Here is a 21,211-nt window from a genome sequence, read left to right on the forward strand (position 1 = left end):
GCAAAAAGGTCTTCGTGAGGCCAGGTTGATGTCGCGCCGCCAGCACTTCTTGGTTAGCGAACGTTGTCCTCCCCTTCGTACTTGATTGGCAGTAATGTCTTCCAAGCTGATCCCATTGTGCCATTTGCTGATTTTATGCTAGTTTAGAACCTATGAGTCGTACGAACAATATTATATTGTACCGCTGTTCACGTATTGTATGTTTGGGCATTGCCCTCATCTAGAAACCTCATTGTATGCACTTTTTGCAGTATGCACTACCGGAATCGCGTTCTTTGTCGAGTGTCTAAGATACTCGGTAAAGGCTATTTTACACTCGGCAAAGAACACTCGTCAAAGATTTCATCGGAGTGCTTTTTTTCGGACACTCGGCAAAGACTTTGCCGAGTGTCAAAAAGCACTCGGCAAAGAAAAACACTCGGCAAATTAAGAATCGAAAAAATTTAAAAAAACAGCAAAACATTTTTTAAATTCTAGGAACAACTCTCCAACCCTACCCTAAATTACCTTACCCGTTGCCCTATCATTTTTCACTATTATTTTGAATCAAACTTATATGTTTTGTAAATGGTGAGATTCGAACTCGCAACCTCTCTCTCGCGCATACCCTCCTATACCACTACACTACTACACCAATTATGTTTATATTACGTTTTCATTCCCCATATACTATAACAAATCGAGAGTAATTTGATTATTTAAGGCACTAAATGAGTTCATTTGAAAATGTGACCAACTATAAAGTTGCATAACTTTTTGAGATCTAAAATTTTTATTTTAATAGTTTCTACATCCGAGACCGTTTATAAAATTTGAATTTTAAATTTAAAAACTTCACACGAAATTTTCAATGATAAGATGATTCCAAATCAAAAAGTTGTCAACTACAAAGTTTCATTACATTTCAAGACCTACAACTTTTATTTTGGTGGTTTTTCCATCCGAGACAGTTTGAAAAATTCAAATTTCAAAATTCAAACATAGTTTTGCATAACAAGATGATTTTAAACTAAAACATTGTCAACTACAAAGTTTCATAACTCTTCAATACCTACAACTTTCATGTTGGTGGTTTTTCCTTTCGAAGTCGTTTTCAAAATTCAAATTTTAAATTTTTTAAATTCAGACTTAGTTTTCGTTGACAATATGACTTTAAATGAAAAAGTTGTCAACTATAAACTTCTATAACTTCTCAAGATCTACAAAGTTTATTTTGGTTGTTTGGTAATTTGTTTATCTCAGATGATGGTTCTAACAATATGCATAAATTCTATACGTCTCTCTCGTAATTTCATAAACTACGAGAGAGATATAGGTTTTATGAACAAATTTATTTTTATTTTGTCATATGAAGAAATGTTCAATATATAAATTGTACATCATGATGAGTTATACAAATTTGTAGTTGAAAACTTTTTCATTTGAATTAATTTACTACTTTAAAATGTGATTTTTAAATTGTCTTTGCTAGTGTTGGAGAAAAACACTCGGCAAAGAGCTCTTTGCCGAGTGTCAAAAAAGACACTCGACAAAGAAACTCTTTGCCGAGTGTCAAAAATAAAACACTCGGCAAAGAGCTTCTTCGCCGAGTGTTTTCTTTTACCGAGGGTTTTTTGCGTGGTACTCGGCAAGTCCGAAATAAAACACTCGGCAAAGAATTTGGCACTCGATAAAGAGCCAAATTCCGGTAGTGATGTTCTAGCCTGATTTTGCTTATTAACCGCTGAATAAAAGCTACCCTAATTTTGTTTACTAACTGCTCAATTAATGAAAGCTATGACGAGTCTTGAAAATTATATTAGCATGTCAGACTTGGAAGATGTTGTGGCATTAACGAGAATATGTTTCATCTGAGCAATGAGCATCTTTCTACTATATGTTTTGCTTTTGATCTGTCACTGGTTTCTTGTATTAAACACAAATGTTTTTGCTTACCTCGTTTATTGGAGCCTTTCGGCACATTTGATACTAATTGGCAATTGTCTCATGATGCTTTACATATCATTGCGTGAGTTTGCATTACATTTAGAAGCTTTATGTTGCCTGCATCCACTGTCGACCAAGTGTTGAGCAGTTAGCTGCTCCAACGTCATAATTACAGTTATTCTCTTATGATTCCCAAAGTCTCGGATGATTTTGTATTTATATCCATGTGTGCCATATATCGAACTGCATTATACAAAATGAAACCATGATTATCACTGTTATTTTCCAAAATTTCAAGTATTTATTAATTGAGTCTCATAGCACTGATTATCCTATATGTGGCAGCTTGAGACAAAATAAATCTCCTTGTGCATGTCTTCAATTTTATGGCTATTTCTACTCAAGCTGGATCATGGGAGGAAAAGAACCTCAACTCATGGACCAACGGTAGGAAAAGAACTTCAATTCATGGGAGGAAAAGATCATTTTTACGCACTAAATAGAAGCATTTTATGCTAGTTTAGACATAATGTCTAAGCCTCCTTTAGATGGTTAGACTTATATTTTGGCATAATGTGAACTAAACAAGTGCCTCTATTATAATCGTGATTTATGCATTTTCAAATAAAATTTATGATACTTATTTTTGTGTTTTAAGCTTCTACTAAAAAGCACATCATGCGCATCTGTAACGACACTGCCAATTGGCGAAAAAACTTGCATAGATTATCGTGATTTATGCATATCCAATAGCTAATTTATCTTGTTGCATTTTACTATGTTTTATAACACTATTTATGTTCAATCCCAAAGATTTTTGTTATAATGAATACAACTCATCAGAGTTACCAATGTCTCATTTTGGCTCGGTATTTACGTTCAAAACTGAGGATTTTTACACACAAAACTGAAGGTTTTTATGCTCGAACCTTAGATGTGTCCACCATTGTACTACATGCCGGATTTTTATGTTTACCATAATTTTCAGACCTAAAACAAATGAACAAAATGTACCTGCATAAAACCATCCCTGACATAAAATCAGCTCCCGCATGAGCGCCTGATCAAAGCACCCCTAATTTTTGCCACAAAATCGTGCGTGCCATAAAACCGCCCATTTTTTGCAGGGCTATTGGGTGGGCTCATATTAGAACTTTTTCATCGATTATGACGCACGGTGTAGGTATTTATGCAACTTTCTGTAAGGATTTATACTTTGCGGGATACCAACCATCCAATTTTTGCGCGCATACAATGGAAACGAAAACAAATATCATCCAAAAGTTGTGCACATGCAATGGAAAGTCCTAGGATCTGCCATAACTATTGGATCTACCATAAAACTAGGAACTGCATGCATGCGAATGGCGTGGAACGTGGTCCAGTGGCCGCCTGGGGTTTTATGCTATCTTTATGAACTAGTTACGCTATTTCTATTAACTATTTACGTAAAAAATCAGAACCACAATTTATGGCGTGCATATCACGCGCACGGGGGGGGGGGGGGATGTTGGACGAGGGCTTGGACTGATGCAAGATGGGAGATTTGACCTAGTGCACTGATCGACTAGGGCTTCTTGTAACTATTTGGAAGCACATGGAACCTACGGGCCCTCGGGGTCCGAGGAAGATGACGAGCCCGACTTCTGTTGGGATTTCTCCGGACTTGGTAACCCCAGTGCCATGCGGGACTTCATAACCGCATGCGACTACTGCCTTTCCGACTGTTCTGACGGTAGCCGCAGCCTCGGCGACGAGGACTGCGGCCCAAGTCGTGAATGTTTCCACGTCGATCTAAGGGGTCCCTCCGAAGGCAACCATCTTGGTATGCCGGAGAACGGTGATCTCCCTAGGCCTGTGCCTCGCGTTGACATCCTACGGGAGCTAGCTGTGGTCCCCGTTCCGGCGGGGGGTCATGACCCACAGCTCGAGCAAATCCGCGGGGTGCAGGCCAGGCTCGACGAGGTAGCAGGAACACTTGAGCCGATCCGCCGGGACGTCGGGCAGGAATGGGCGGGCCAACCTCCGGCCGGAGAAGTGCGTCATCTACCCCAGGGTATCCAGCACCGCATTGTCGGCGATGTCAGGGTGAGGCCGCCACCCACTTCCAGTGGAGTCGGCCAGAACCTGGCTGCAGCGGCAATGCTTCTCCGCGTGATGCCGGAGCCGTCAACCACCGAGGGGCGGCGAATTCAGGGAGATCTCAAGAATCTCCTGGAGGACGCCGCGGTCCGACGGGTCGAAAGCTCCGCCTCCCGAAGGCAGGGGTACCCCTCGGAACACCGCGCCGCGACTTCCCGATTCATGCGGGAAGCCTCGGTCCACACCGGGCGCACGCGCAACACAGCGCCTGCGGCCCCCGGCTCGCCTCGGCAATGAGCACCATCACCGCGACCGTCGGGCCCACCTCGACGAGAGGGTGCACCGAGGCTACCACCCCAGGCGTGGGGGACGCTACGACAACGGGGAAGATCGGAGTCCCTCGCCCGAACCACCCGGTCCACAGGCTTTCAGCCGCGCCATACGACGGGCGCCGTTCCCGACCCGGTTTCGAACCCCGACTACTATCACAAAGTACTCGGGGGAGACGAGACCGGAACTGTGGCTCGCAGACTACCGGCTGGCCTGCCAACTGGGTGGAACGGACGATGACAACCTCATCATCCGTAACCTCCCCCTGTTCCTCTCCGACACCGCTCGCGCCTGGTTGGAGCACCTGCCTCCGGGGCAGATCTCCAACTGGGACGACCTGGTCCAAGCCTTCGTGGGCAATTTCCAGGGCACGTACGTGCGCCCTAGAAACTCCTGGGACCTCCGAAGCTGCCGACAGCAGCCGGGAGAGTCTCTCCGGGACTACATCCGGCGATTCTCGAAGTAGCGCACCGAGCTGCCCAACATCACCGATTCAGATGTCATCGGCGCGTTCCTCGCCGGCTCCACTTGCCGCGACCTGGTGAGCAAGCTGGGTCGCAAGACCCCCACCAGGGCGAGTGAGCTGATGGACATCGCCACCAAGTCCGCCTCTGGCCAGGAGGCGGTTGGGGCTATCTTCCGGAAGGACAAGCAGCCCCAGGGCCGCCCACCGGAAGATGCCCCCGAGGCGTCAACTCAGCGCGGCACCAAGAAGAAAGGCAAGAAGAAGTCGCAAGCGAAACGCGACGCTGCCGACGCGGACCTTGTCGCCGCCGCCGAGTACAAGAACCCTCGGAAACCTCCCGGAGGTGCCAACCTCTTCGACAAGATGCTCAAGGAGCCGTGCCCCTATCATCAGGGGCCCGTCAAGCACACCCTTGAGGAGTGCGCCATGCTTCGGCGCCACTTTCACAAGGCCAGGCCACCCGCGGAGGGTGGCAGGGCTCGCGACGACGATAAGAAGGAAGATCACCAGGCAGGAAAGTTCCCCGAGGTCCGCGACTGCTTCATGATCTACGGTGGGCAAGCGGCGAACACCTCGGCTCGGCACTGCAAGCAAGGGCGTCGGGAGGTCTGTTCGGTAAAGGTGGCGGCGCCAGTCTACCTAGACTGGTCCGACAAGCCCATCACCTTCGACCAAGCCGACCACCCCGACCGCGTGCCGAGCCCAGGGAAATACCCGCTCGTTGTCGACCCCGTCATCGACGACGTCAGGCTCACCAAGGTCCTCATGGACGGAGGCAGTAGCCTCAACATCATCTACGCCGAGACCCTCGGGCTCCTGCGCGTCGATCTGTCCTCGGTCCGGGCAGGCGCTGCGCCTTTCCACGGGATCATCCCCGGGAAGCGCGTCCAGCCCCTCGGACAACTCGATCTACCCGTCTGCTTTGGGACACCCTCCAACTTCCAAAGGGAGACCCTCACGTTCGAGGTGGTCGGGTTCCGAGGAACCTACCACGCAGTACTTTGGAGGCCATGCTACGCGAAGTTCATGGCCGTCCCCAACTACACCTACCTCAAGCTCAAGATGTCGGGCCCCAACAGGGTCATCACCGTCAGCCCCACGTACCGACACGCGTTCGAATGCGACGTGGAGTGCGTGGAGTACGCCGAGGCCCTCGCCGAATCCGAGGCCCTCATCGCCGACCTGGAGAGCCTCTCTAAGGAGGTGCCATACATGAAGCGCCACGCCGGCAACTTCGAGCCAGCGGAGACGGTTAAGTCCATCCCCCTGGACACAAGCAGCGACGCTTCCAAGCAGATCCGGATCGGCTCCGAGCTCGATCCCAAATAGGAAGCAGTGCTCGTCGACTTTCTCCGCGCGAACGCAGACGTTTTCGCGTGGAGTCCCTCGGACATGCCCGGCATACCGAGGGATGTTGCCGAGCACTCGCTGGATATCCGAGCCGGAGCCCGACCCGTCAAGCAGCCTCTGCGCCGATTCGACGAAGAAAAGCGCAGAGCCATAGGCGAGGAGATCCACAAGCTAATGGCGGCAGGGTTCATCAAAGAGGTATTCCATCCCGAATGGCTTGCCAACCCTGTGCTTGTGAGAAAGAAAGGAGGGAAATGACGGATGTGTGTAGACTACACCGGTCTAAACAAAGCATGTCCGAAGGTTCCCTACCCTCTGCCTCGCATCGACCAAATCGTGGATTCCACTGCTGGGTGCGAAACCCTGTCTTTCCTCGATGCCTACTCGGGGTATCACCAAATCAGGATGAAAGAGTCCGACCAGCTCGCAACCTCTTTCATCACACCCTTCGGCATGTACTGCTATGTCACCATGCCGTTCGGCTTGAGGAATGCGGGTGCGACGTACCAGCGGTGCATGAACCATGTGTTCGGCGAACACATTGGCCAGACGGTCGAGGCCTACGTCGATGACATTGTAGTCAAGACGAGGAAAGCCTCCGACCTCCTTTCCGACCTTGAAGTGACATTCTGATGTCTCAAGGCGAAAGGGATGAAGCTTAATCCCGAGAAGTGTGTCTTCGGGGTTCCTCGAGGCATGCTCTTGGGGTTCATCGTCTCCGAGCGGGGCATCGAGGCCAACCCGGAGAAGATCGCGGCCATCACCAGCATGGGGCCCATCAAGGACTTGAAAGGCGTACAGAGAGTCATGGGATGCCTTGCGCCTCTGAGCCGCTTCATCTCACGCCTCGGCGAAAGAGGCCTGGCTCTGTACCGCCTCTTAAGGAAGGCCGAGTGCTTCACTTGGATCCCTGAGGCCGAGGAAGCCCTCGGGAACCTGAAGGCGCTCCTTACAAACGCGCCCATCTTGGTGCCCCCCGCTGCCGGAGAAGCCCTCTTGATCTACGTCGCCTCAACCACTCAGGTAGTTAGCGCCGCGATTGTGGTTGAGAGACGTGAAGAGGGGCATGCATTGCTCGTCCAGAGGCCAGTCTACTTCATCAGCGAGGTACTGTCCGAAACCAAGATCCGCTACCCACAAATTCAGAAGCTGCTGTACGCGGTGATCCTAACGCGACGGAAGTTGCGACACTACTTCGAGTCTCATCCGGTAACTGTGGTCTCATCCTTCCTCCTGGGGGAGATCATCCAGTGCCGAGAGGCCTCAGGTAGAATTGCAAAGTGGGCGGTGGAAATCATGGGCGAAGCGATCTCGTTCGCCCCTCGGAAGGCCATCAAGTCCTAGGTCTTGGCGGACTTCGTGGCTGAATGGGTCGACACCCAGCTCCCCACGGCTCCGATCCAACCGGAACTTTGCACCATGTTCTTCGACAGGTCGCTGATGAAGACAGGAGCCGGCGCAGGCCTGCTCTTCATCTCGCCCCTCGGAAAGCACCTACGCTACGTGCTACGCCTTCACTTCCCGGCGTCCAACAATGTGGATGAGTACGAGGCTCTGGTCAACGGGTTGCGCATCGCCATCGAGCTAGGGGTCCGATGCCTCGACGCTCGCGGTGACTCGCAACTCGTCATCGACCAAGTCATGAAGAACTCCCACTGCCGCGACCCGAAGATGGAAGCCTACTGCGATGAGGTTCGGCGCCTGGAAGACAAGTTCTACGGGCTCGAGCTCAACCACATTGCCCGACGCTACAACGAGACTGCGGACGAGCTGGCTAAAATAGCCTCGGGGCGAACAACGGTTCCCCCGGACGTCTTTTCCCGAGACCTGCATCAACCCTCCGTCAAGACCGACGACACGCCCGAGCACGAGAAGGCCTCGGCCGAGCCTGAGGCACCCTCGGCTCAGTCCGAGGCACCCTCGGCCCAGCCCGAGGCACCCTCGGTTCGGCCCGAGGTACCCTCGGCCCCCGAGGGCGAGACACTGCGCATCGAGGAGGAGCGAAGCGGGGTCACGCCTAATCGAAACTGGCAGACCCCGTACCTGCAATATCTCCACCGAGGAGAGCTACCCCTCGACCGAGCCGAAGCTCGGCGGTTGGCGCGGCACGCCAAGTCGTTCGTCTTGCTGGGAGATGGGAAGGAGCTCTACCACCGCAGCCCCTCAGGCATCCTCCAGCGATGCATTTCCATCGCCGAAGGTCAGGAGCTCCTATAAGAGATACACTCGGGGCTTGCGGCCATCACGCAGCACCTCGAGCCCTTGTTGGAAACGCCTTCCGGCAAGGTTTCTACTGGCCGACGGCGGTGGCCGACGCCACTAGAAATGTCCGCACCTGCGAAGGGTGTCAGTTCTACGCAAGACAGACCCACCTGCCCGCTCAGGCCCTGCAGACGATACCCATCACCTGGCCTTTTGCTGTGTGGGGTCTAGACCTTGTCGGCCCCTTGCAAAAGGCACCTGGGGGCTATACGCACCTGTTGGTCGCTATCGATAAATTCTCCAAGTGGATCGAGGTTCGACCCCTAAACAGCATCAGGTCCGAACAGGCGGTGGCGTTCTTCACCAACATCATCCATCGCTTTGGGGTTCCGAACTGCATCATCACCGACAACGGCACCCAGTTCACCGGCAGAAAGTTCCTGGACTTCTGCGAGGATCACCACATCCAGGTGGACTGGGCCGCCGTGGCTCACTCCATGACGAATGGGCAAGTAGAGCGTGCCAACGACATGATTCTACAAGGACTCAAGCCTCGGATCTACAACGACCTCAACAAGTTCGGCAAGCGATGGATGAAGGAACTCCCCTCGGTGATCTGGAGTCTGAGGACAACGCCGAGCCGAGCCACGGGCTTCACGCCGTTCTTTCTAGTCTATGGGGCCGAGGCCGTCTTGCCCACAGACTTAGGGTGTGTTTGGCATGGCTCTGCTCCACCCCAGAGCAGCTCTACTCTAAAACTCTGGGTGGAGCAGCTCTGCTCCAGAGTTTAGATTGTTTCTCATAACCAGTGGCAATGGCGGGTAAATAACTCAAAACTCCATTACTAGGTTGCTTTTTTGGAGTTTTCAGAGCAGCAAAAGAGGTACTCCAAAAAATTGTACCGCAGCTCCAAAAACTCCATAGAGTTTACAACTCTGGAGTTAGGGTGTTTGGTATGCTCTGACCAGCTCCTCCTTGGAGTTTTGCTCTGGAGCCATGCCAAACAGGCCCTTAGAATGCGGTTCCCCGAGGACGAGGGCCTACGCCGACCGAAGCAACCAAGCTAATCGAGAAGACTCGCTGGACCAGCTGGAAGAGGCTCGGGACACGGCCTTACTGCACTCGGCGCGGTACAAGCAGTCCCTACGACGCTACCACGCCCGAGGGGTCCGGTCCCGAGACCTCCAGGTGGGCGACCTGGTGCTTCGGCTACGACAAGACGCCCGAGGGCGACACAAGCTCACACCTCCCTAGGAAGGGCCGTTCGTCATCGCCAAAGTTCTGAAGCCCAGAACGTACAAGCTGGCCAACAGTCAAGGCGAGGTCTACAGCAACGCTTGGAACATCCAACAGCTACGTCGCTTCTACCCTTAAGATGCTTTCAAGTTGTTCATATATCTCGTTCCCACGCAAAGTTTAGTCATCAAGGAAGGGTCAGCCTTGCCTCGGCAAAGCTCGACCCTCCCTCGGGGGCTAAAAGGGGGAACCCCCTCTGCGTCGAAATTTTTCTCGAAAAAAGATCCTTTCTGCCAGAATGTCTTTCGTGCTTTTCGACTACTTCAAAAGTGGATCCTGAAAACGGCGGAGTACGCGTAAGCAGCCAAGGCTGATCGAGCCGAGGGACTCCTACGCCTCCGGGATACGGATACCTCACTCATCACCTTCTACGATAAGTAACTCGCGTTCGGATAAGTGATTCCGCGGACCGAACAAGTCTTCACGCTCGAAAGCTCCTCTGCCGAAGCGATTCTTCGGGCCTTCTCGACTGTGTCGGTGACAGAACCTTATGGACGGGCAAGAGTGCGCGTAAGCAGCAAGGCCGACCGAGCCGAGGAATTCCTACGCCTCCGAGATACGGATACCTCACTCATCACCTTCCGTGAAAAGCAACTCTCGCTCGCACAGACAATTCTGTTACCGACGGAAAAGTCCAGATACTCGAAACAAGAGGAAAAGAAGCGCAACTTTACAACACGACGATGGTGTGTTTGGGCCTCGGCGGCCGCAGAAAACACACGCTACAAGACAATCCGATCCTGCAGGCTCGGATCTCGATAGTTGAAGGGAGCAGCAGCACCCTCGGCGTCGACTACACCTTCGGCGAGGTCCGACCTAGCCTCAGACGGCGACGTGGTCCGAGGATCTCCACTCTGAAGGACGACGTCATCATCACGCCTGGGCCATCGCCGCTAGGGTCTTCTCCAAGAATCCGGCTCGAGCAGGCGGCTCGGCTGGTCACCTCGAGGCCTCGGCCAGCTGTCCCCCGAAGACATCAGCCCGGCCCGAGGCCTCGGCAGATCAACTTCGGCGTCAGTCCCGCTAACGGACGACCCAGCCAGGCTCCGGCCGACCAAGTCTTCTTTTCGAGCCAACTCTGCCTCTGTCCGTGCTGACACCGCTACCCCTGGCTTCGGCTCATCGAAGAGCGGCCAAGGGGTTCCTTTAACTAAGCAAGAGAAGCCTCGGACAGCAAGGCCGATCGAGCCGAGGGACTCCTACGCCTCCGGGATACGGATACCTCACTCGTCACCTTTGCACGGGGTGACTCACGCTTGGTGAAGCGGTTCAAATAACCAACAGGCGAGTCTTAGTGCTCGAAAATGAGGAAAAAACACGGCTCCGCGCCAAAAATACATACACGTTCAGGCCCCGACAGCCACAATGAACAAAAGACCGGCATTCAAGGTGCCATTACAAACGGAACTCCGGTTCCACCTCCGCAGGTACGAACAACCCCACACGATTGGGGGGCCTGCGGAGCAACAGAAGACCGACGAACGGCTCGCCGTCGCCCGCTCTAGCAGCGGCGACGACGACTTCTGCTCTGGGGGGCCGAACAGCAGCAGCGATGACCTCAGGGCGGATGCTGCTGCCATGAGGCCCTCGCCCGTGCCCTCACTCGTGAGGCAAGGACGGGCAGAAGGCCGTAGAGTTGGAGGTCGGTCCATGGGCGGTTCCGGCTATATCGTCGGCGGAAGAACCTCTTCCAGCTGCCGTGGCGGAAGGCGGCGCCGAGAGCGGCTCCGAAGCCACTCGGGTCAGAGAGCCAGGCACGCGGCAGCTGCCAGCGCCACGAATGGCGAACGCCCTTCCCCCCGATCACTGGGGGAAGGAGCGGGCCACCGCCCGCGCAGGGGCCGACCCCAACTCGACACACTCCCCTCCCCAGCACTGATGATGAAAATCCTTGAGGCTGAGGGAGGGGCAGAGGCCGCAGCCCGGCTTGCTTTCCCTCGCCATCGAACTGGAGGTCACCGTCTTGGGTGACCGCCGGCGGAGGGGTGCAGCCGGGCTGCATGATGAAAATCCTTGAAGCCGAACGATGGCTGAAAGGTACCAACTCCCACAGAGTTGCGTCCCTCCAACGACAAGGCGGAAGGATTGCGGGTGTCCCCCATCCGGGGGCTCGGAAGGTGGAAAGTCACGATGCATAAGGGAGCGCGAAGACATGGTCGCCTTTCAAGGGGGTCACCCTCCTTTTAAAGGCGACTCTCCCTACTTGCGTCCCCAGCCGTCGTGGGCTGAGTCTTCTCCAACACGCTCCAAGTTCCTCCCCCTATGGCGCGGGGGCTGGGTCCCACGCGTCATGCAAGCTGGCCCAGAGCAGAAGAAGCCAAACCGCCGCGCGTGGTGCATGCAACCGCCCAGCGGTTACGAGCATTCCTCCACTTTCGCCTAGACCAGCGGGCGAAAGGGCGGGCAGTCATGCAGGCGGCATGCAACCGCGCCAAGTGGGCACGCCCCTCCGACTTCCAACGCACCCAGCATGGGGGCCCACGCCCACGCGTCATGCAACCGGCGCGCCGGTCGCTACGTGCAAGCAACTGCACCGCCACTCGCACCACTACCACGCCTCCTCGACTGTGGAACCAGTACCGCGACTCGAGGCGACCCTGCGTACGACCCAGCAGTGCCAGCCTGGCGCGACGGTCAATACGACCAAAAATTGGCCGGCAGTAATGGCGGTGGCAGGCGGGCAGGAGCAGCGGTCACGTCGTCAGCCAAGCTTACGTCCCATCCAGGGACAGTGAGAGGAACCTCTCTCACGGCGTGAAGAAGGCGCGCCCGTGTTCCGTTCCTCGAACGGCTCGCGCACGCGCAACGGCCGCCCCGCGAACCACTCGCCCCGTCGCATTAACTCCGCGGCGGGACAGGCGGTGCCTCTGGCAGGGGAAGCGAGCGACGCTTCGCCTTCTCCATAATGACCGCGTCAAAAAAGGTACGCCACGTCATTCGATTTCGTATCCTTTTCCTTTTCCTCTTTCTCTCTCTTACAACAGGGACCGGGAAAGGGGGATACCCCGAAAAGGATCCTTCTCCGTGAAGGAAACAGGCTCCGAGCCTCCCTACTGATAAGAGGTTCAAAGGCTGGCCCCTCGGAGGGGTTTAACAGCCGCCTCAGAGCGCGTGGGCTCCACACCCACTACTGGTCAGAGGTTCGAAGGCCGGCCCCTCGGAAGGGTTCGACGGCTGCCTCAGGCCACTCGGGCTCCGCGCCCACTACTAATCAGGGGTTCATAGGCTGGCCCTCGAAGGGTTCACAGCCGCCTCAGACATAGAGCGAGGGATGACCCTGGGTACGTTGGATACATAACCAAGGCTCGGGCTACGCTCCCGAGGTACCCTAGGACATTTCCGAGACCAGCGGGAACGATCTTGTAACGGAATCCCATCAGAGGGAGGCATCGAGCCCTCGAACCCCGTCGACAGGGGACCGGGTCCGGCAGATCACCCGCAGGTACTTTTGAGCGCGCCTCCGGGCCTCTAGCTGACCCCTAACAAATGGGGCACGGGCGCCCACTCGGATTACCCGCCAGCAGCTCACCGGAGACACCATGTTCGTCGCCCTCCGAGGGCAACATGGCGCTTTCCCCCCTCCTCCTTGCGGAAAGGCGACGCAGGGGCGTATGTAAAAAAGTCGAGTCTGTCCTTGACCGTCCTCTCGCCCTGTGCAGAGGCTCGGGGGCTGCTCTCGCAAACCCGGCTCTGGCCAAACCGTTGACAGCGTCAACATACCAGCCCGAGAACTTGGGACCCGACTGTGCACCCGGGCTACGGCCAGCTCGCATGAGGGAACGACCAGACCAGCTGAAGCATTGCGCGAGGCATTAAGACCTCGGAGGAGTCAAACCACCCCTCCAAGGCCTCGGGGGCTACACCCGGCGGGTGCACTCGCGCGCACCCACCGGAACAAAACGCAACCGAGAAAGGCTGGTCCCCTTGCAAAAAAGTGCGACAAAAGCCTCCAAGCGAGTGTTAACACTCCCTTCGAGGCTCGGGGGCTACTGTCGGGGACCATAATTAGGGGTACCCTCAAGACTCCTAATTCTCAGCTGGTAACCCCCATCAGCACAAAGTTGCAAAGGCCTGATGGGTGCGACTAAGTCAGGGATCGGTCCATTCGAGGGACTCAATCACGCCTTGCCCGAGCCCAGCCTCGGGCAAGGGCAGCCGACCCCGGAGGATCTACGTCTCGCCCGAGGCCCCCCTCCAGCGACGAACATACTTCCGGCTCGCCCGAGGCCCAGTCTTCGCCAAGAAGCAACCCTGGCCAAATCACCACGCCAACCGACCAAATCACAGGGGCATTTAATGCAAAGGTGGCCTGACACCTTTATCCTGACACACGTCCTCCAGTCGACAGAGCCGAAGTGACCGCAGTCACTTCGCCGCTCCACTGACCGACCTGACAGAAGGACAACGCCGCCTACGCCGCTCCGACTGCTGTGCCACTCGACAGAGTGAGGCTGACAGGCAGCCAGGCCCGGCCTCAGGCACCATAGGAAACTCCGCTTCGCCCGACCCAGGGCTCGGACTCGGGCTCAGCCTCGGAAGACGGCGAACTCCGCTCCGCCCGACCCAGGGCTCGGACTCGGGCTCAGCCCTGGAAGACGGCAAACTCCGCTCCGCCCGACCCAGGGCTCGGACTCGGGCTCAGCCCCGGAAGACGGCGAACTCCGCTCCGCCCGACCCAGGGCTCGAACTCGGGCTCAGCCCCGGAAGAAGGCGAACTCCGCTCCGCCCGACCCAGGGCTCGGACTCGGGCTTAGCCCCGGAAGACGGCGAACTCCGCTCCGCCCGACCCAGGGCTCGGACTCGGGCTCAGCCCTGGAAGATGACGAACTCCGTTCCGCCCGACCCCAGGGCTCGAACTCAGCCCTGGCCTCAGTCGATGGTCTCCGCCTCGCCCGACCCAGGGGCTCGGACTCGACCTCGGCCTCAGAAGACAGACTCGACCTCGACCTCGGGGGAGCCTCCACATCGCTCAACCTAGGGCACCACGGACCGACCACGTCAACAGGAGGCGCGATCATTACCCTACCCCAAGCTGACTCAGGCTACGGGGAACAAGACCGGCGTCCCATCTGGCTCGCTCCGCCAGACAAGTAATGATGGCGCCCCGCACGCTCTATGACGACGGCGGCTCTCAGCCCCCTTACGGAAGCAAGAGGACGTCAGCAAGGACTCGACCGCCCCGACAACTGTCCTTCCGCCAGGCTCCAGCGCTCCTCCGACGGCCACGACACCACACGAACCGGGTGCCAAGACCTCTCCGGCTGCCACGATGGCATGTACTTAGGGAGCTAGCTCTCCTTCGCTAGACACGTTAGCACACTGCTACACCCCCATTGTACACCTGGATCCTCTCCTTGCGCCTATAAAAGGAAGGACCAGGGCCCTCTTATAGAAGGTTGGCTGCGCGGGGAAGAGGACGGGACAGGCGCTCGCGTGAGGCCGCTCGCTCCCTCCCGCGTGGACGCTTGCAACCCCCTACTGCAAGCGCACCCGACCTGGGCACGGGACAAACACGAAGGCCGCGGGATTTCCACCTCTCACGCCCGTCTCCTCCCCCCTTCGCGCTCCGTCTCGCGCCGACCCATCTGGGCTGGGGCACGCGGCGACATTTCACTCGTCGGTCCAGGGACCCCCCGGTCTCGAAACGCCGACAATATTTAAAAAAATGTAATTAAGGTAGTCAAATAACAAATAAATAAATACAAAAATTGCATTTCATGTGGAAGTTATTGTATTGTTGCACTTTTTAAAAATAGAAATAGAAAAGAAAAGAGAAGAAAAGGAAAAGAATATATACTATAAAAAATAATATATATATATATATATATATATAAATAATAGGCGGAATCTTCATCTTAGGATTTTTTATGGATAACTTAAGTTCAAACAAAATTTAAATTTGAAATTGGGACCAAATTGAATATTGGAAATGAAATAAGAAAAATAAAGAAGAATATGGGGCTCCTAACCGCGCTTGGGCCGAATCTCACGGCCAGGCCCAAAACCCCACTCCACCTGCCAGTCGGCCCATAGCGCCATCCCTCACACGCCACTAACACGTAGGGCCGCGTCGTCAGCTCTTTCCTCTTCTCTCGCGCGCTTGCCTCCTATCACCGCCAGGCGGGCCCCACTTTCCGGGGTCACCCAGCTTCGGACCGTGGACTGGCGCTCCTGCGACGACGACTGACTGATGGGACCCGCGACCCGCTCGCCCCTGCCTCCGCAGACTGGTGGGAATCACGCTGACGACTGGGGCCCATCTATCATTGTCTCGCGGGCACTGCTCATCTTCTCCAACAGCCGTCTGCAGCGTTGCTCCGGGATTGGCTCAACGAATCCCCGCCGGAACCCGAGATCCGCGCTGTTCTTGCCCCTAGCTGGGATATAAATGTGGAAGCCGCAACCTGCCTTCATCCACTAAACCAAAGCCAGCGTAGCCTGGGGGGATGTTCAAGACCCGCGACAAACCTTGTCGACCCTCATCGAACACCGCCAGTGCCGTGGACTGAGGATTTGTGCTAGGGATAGCCATTGAGAGATGCTCTAGAATGTTCGCCTGGCTGTCACACCTGGTTTTGGAAGGCAAACCGAATGGGAGCCATGTACGTGACAGGATCAGAAATTCACGTACACAATGATTACATAAATGACTCATCATAGCACAATGCTTCGAATAATAATAAAAAGTAAGTATTAATATGAAAGACTAGAGTCATTTACATAATATAATCAAAGTACACAGAATAGAAACGTAGCCAACGTAAATTAACCCACCACAGGCAGCTAACTGGGGGAGGTCGCTAGCCTAATTCTCGAACTCGTCGAAGTCCTGAAACTCCTGGAGATCCACCTCGACGTCTTTCTCCTTCTTTTTTACCTGAGCATAGATTGCACCAAAGGCAACCTGGTGTTTTGTGAAAGCAAGGGTGAGTACACATCAACGTACTCAGCAAATGTCCCGTTTGGCTGAAGTGGACTAGCTTTATGTGGGGTTAAGCTCAAGCAGTTGCTTTTAGTTGGTCAGATATTTATTATTAGTGGAAGCCAAGTTTTAGTAATAGCCAACCCATGAACCATTTCCTCATCGAGGAAACATCATTATTATCGTCGTACCAAAACCATTAATAGAACCATTGTAACTCAGATCATCTGTATCTCTAATCAAAGAGGATCCCAAGGTCGCTCATGATATATCAGTTTCATTCCCTCTGCAGAGGTCGCACACTTTACCCACGAGTCATGATTCCCTTTTTGCCCGGAGAGAGCTACTCTCCATTGACCACTACCTAGGTGGCCTAGCAGGGTATCACTACGTAGCCTTTACAAAGACTCCCCTGGTGCATAGCTGCTCGTTAGGTTTCGCCAGTCGTACAAACGCAGTACACCTCCCCAAGGTGGGTGACTAACAAAACCAAATCGAATGAACCTCTGCACCCCCCTTGGCAGAGCGAGCACTACGCCCCGACCCCCATTGACGGCCCTCCGGCAAAGCCAACTACACCACAGGTTCATCTAATTAATCAGCTAAGGGCGTCCCATTCCACCCTCATGGCTGCACTGTTATCCCGGGTGGTCACTCCACGAACAGGTCCTTACGGAGAGGTACTCAGGAAAAGGCCTGAGCCCCCTAAGGTATCACAAGATTATCCACATAATCAGGATAACAGTATCGTATCATAAATGTTCACATCATGTTTATTGATTAAGTTAAGGCAATAGCAACATGCTAACCATGATAACCCAAAAGGTAAACAAGGGTAAGGTAAATACAGACTAGTCAATCCTTAGGTTTCATAAAGTAATGCGGGACAGTGAATCATAAAGTATGTAGGACATAATAGGTTAGAGGACACTTGCCTTCACCAAACAGATGCTTAGGATCTTCGATCTTGTGGAACCCGAAGAGCTAGATCACTTGGTCGCCAACACTTGATCTTTGATTCCTCGAAGCTTGGAAACGAATCACGATCTATTCGCGACGCAAAGCGAATACAAACAGGAACAAACAAACATATATATACACATAAGAACATTACACCATACAAGATAAAATGTTATAAAAACACGCAGGATAAAAAGGAGCTCGCTTCTACGGTCACGCGAGGGAAAGAAACGCGTCGGTCGGACGGTCGACAAGTCATCGCGTTTACTCTAAAAATATTAGTTAGAACATTTGATTCGATGTTATAAAATATAAATTATATCTAATATTTAGTTTCGCTTAACCTGTTACACTAGCAGTTGTTAGTTAAACTAGTAATTTAATTAAAGCGAGAGATTATAGGCGATGCGAATTTACAACACATGAAACAACACGACAGCGTGCAGAACGACGCACGGACACGCACGACCACACACGATTTAGCGCACGGACGACGCCTGAAACAGTGCGTGCGACCAGCGTGAATATCGTGCGAATCAGCACGCGACCACGTGCGGAACAGCACGCGCGACAGGCGAGAAAATACTAAATAGAGAACGTGCTTATACTAGACAAATGTTAAATAAATAGAAAGTAGTTAGTTAATATTAGCCAAGCAAACCTTAAGTTAACTATCTAAAATATGCGACCGGACGAATTAATGTTATTAACATGAATGTCTATAAGCGAAAGCAATTTATTATCACGCGCCGACGGCTCGCGACACACATGATTGTCACACGACGACGCACGCACATAACGTGCGACAACGCGTGGGAATGGCACGCGCGACATCCACAAAACAACGTGCACGACCGTGCGCGACACGCACGAGTCAACGTGACTATGCGCGCGAACAGCACGTTGAATACCATCCATCTTCGTTGAATAGGCCCTCGTGATGAAACTCCCTGTGCTGGGGCCTTCGGTCTTGTTCATCTTGAGCAAGATGACGCATTTCTTTAGTAGTTTCGTCGATCTTCCTTTGAAGATCAGCGAACCGAGCCATCTTCTCTTTCTTCCTTTGCACTTGTTGATGGATGATTTCCATGTCCCTGATCTCTTGGTCCAACTCCTCCTCCTGGAATGTTGGACTGGTGGCTTTCCTCTTCTGGCTTCGAGCCTCTCAGAGAGAGAGAATCTCCTGATTTGGGTCCAGTGGCTGCAGTGCAGCAGCCCCTGGCGCGGTTGTCTTCTTCGGCGGCATGATGAAGGTCAATGCTTGCCAAAGGTGGTCGAATGAGTTCACCGGAGGTGGGCGCCAATATTGGGGACTTATTCTCAAATGCTATGAATTAAGAACAAGGCAACACAAAAGGGGTTAAAGGTTAATGCTCTTCGTCCTTCGAAGCATTATTTCCCCTAAGGATATAACGATCTTCGGACGAAGGTCATGAAGGGCATACCTTCATCATCACAACATGTATTAATGAAAGACGAAACATATAAAAATGAGAAATAACATAGATAATTATATGACATCATCAATATCTATTTTATTATATAATCATTAATGAATAAGAACAACATTGAATTACATTTGTACCTTCGGCTTGACAAAAGGCAAAGGTACAAGCGTGATGCACGAGCGAGTACAAGTCAGCGTGAACAGTACAGGGGTACTGTTCATCTATTTATAGGCACAGGGTGCAGCCTGTGTAAAATTACATTCATGCCCTTTATATTTACTATTGACTTATGGACAACCCAACGAGGACTAGATAGCCTTTTCCCCTTTAAGTCGGTTCCTTTTTCCGCCATCGAGCCGAAGCTCCTTTGTGCGTAGATTCGGAGCAATATCAGCCTTCGTCTTGACCTTGCTTTTCACATCAAGTACGGTTTTAACCCAAGTCCGAAGGTACCTGTTCATATGTCACACTTGGAAGACATTGTTAAATCATGTTTTTGAGGACCTTCGGAAGACAAAGGCCCCCAATAGTAGCCCCTCGCAGTATTAATTTGTTAGGATAACGAATTCAGACTGCGATATGGACGAAGGTCTTAAGCCGAAGGTCCGAAAAACACCTTCCCTTTGCTAGAATAGCAACAGTCAATGACGGACGGCCCCCCCAATTTGGATCGTGCTGAGCGTATAAATAAGAACTCACACCAGCTATATGTGGTACGCTGCTTGTGCCTTGCTTTATTTTCTCAATTTCATAGCTCTTGCTCACTAGCGCTTGCTAGTTTTTCAAGCTCTCTAAGCTTTGGTTTTAAAAAACGCATTTTTGTCATTTTTGAAGAAGAAATGTCTCAAGACAAGAAGGTTGCTGCTGATACGAAGCTGACTGAAGAGGAAAAGGCTTTTGAGGAGAAGAAGACTGTGGATTCTTATATTGCTGGATTTGTTGAGTCGATGGCAAGAACAAATACGGAGAAGATTACTAAAGAGATACTGGAGGGCTTGTCCGAAGATACTGATGACAGTGATAGCTATGACGTAGAAAGTGGGGACGAAGATTCTAAGGATCATCCCTGAAGGCCAAGTCATTCAATCTTCGGAAAATCGACCATCAAATAGAGTCACCTCGAAAACATGAGGGGAAGGTACTTTCGGGATATATCTATTATGAGAGCTGGCAGAGACAACAACGTTCCTGCCCCTGAGGAGAACGAAGTTGTGATCTTTCGAAGCTTCCTCAAGGCTAGGGTTCGGTTCCCTTTGAGTAAGTTTGTAGTTGAAGTGCTGATGATGTTCCAAATCTTTCTTCATCAGATCACCCCCGAAGCCATAATAAGGATGGGGATTTTTGTTTGGGCAGTAAGGAGCCAAGGGTTAGAACCAAGCGCAAAGTGCTTCTGCAATATACATGAATTGCTATATGAGACGAAGGCCATGGTAAAGAACAATACCACAATAACTTCGGTTGTTATGGATTTATCGCCCGTTCCAACGCATGCCACCCTATACCAACCTTTCGGAAGAGGTGGCCCGGAGCTTGGATGGAAGAATGGTTTTATGTGAAAAATGATCTGAAAGCAAGGGAAGATATTGAGGAAGTCATTATGCGTCCCATTTGGTCCTGCTTCGGCCTCCGAAAGCCGAAGGTAGAAATTGATGATGCCGCCGAAGCGTGTCAGAAGGCCTACAATACAGTCCGCTCCTTCATTGGTACAAGAGATTTAATTCAAGAGCATATAACATTCAGAGTATGGCCGCTTGTAGAAAGCTGGGAAATGCCGAAGGAAACCATCACCAAGTCTAGCGAAGGTGACCTGGTCCGGCTGAAGTATACATTTAGGTTTGGGGATAAGTTCGATGGACCAAACAACGACTGGCTGAAATGTATCGAAGCTACAAGTGATGAACTGCTTGGAGCTTATACCAAGACATAAGATAATGGGTTATCTGCAGCCTTCGGAGGTCGGGGAAAAAAATGAATGAACAGAGTTTTTGACGCCATAGGCTTCGTCTACCCCGATTACCGCTACCCGCTGCGGGGACAGGGGAAGAAGAGAAAAGCTGCTGCTTTGGCCGCCCTAGCTGAACCTGTTCCGAAGGCTGTGGGCAAAAAGATGAAGGTTCTTACCCACCGACCACGTTATATTGAACCGGCCGTGGTGCTTGAGTTTAGCGGGGAGGCCTCTTCAGTTGCTGAAACAAGAGTGACTGCTCCAATTGCGCAGAGCACTGAAGA

The 21,211-nt window shown here is 52.6% G+C and overlaps 1 non-coding gene across 1 annotated transcript; it reads left to right on the top strand.

The window, feature by feature from the left end:
• Window positions 1–1,768: 1,768 nt before the first annotated feature.
• On the top strand, window positions 1,769–1,861 carry LOC111591025 (small nucleolar RNA R64/Z200 family). The gene has a single exon (XR_004856789.1). It is a non-coding gene; the product is annotated as a small nucleolar RNA R64/Z200 family (small nucleolar RNA).
• The last annotated feature ends 19,350 nt before the right edge of the window (window positions 1,862–21,211 follow it).

This window comes from Zea mays, chromosome 2 (assembly GCF_902167145.1).
Source record: "Zea mays cultivar B73 chromosome 2, Zm-B73-REFERENCE-NAM-5.0, whole genome shotgun sequence".
Lineage (NCBI taxonomy): Eukaryota > Viridiplantae > Streptophyta > Magnoliopsida > Poales > Poaceae > Zea > Zea mays.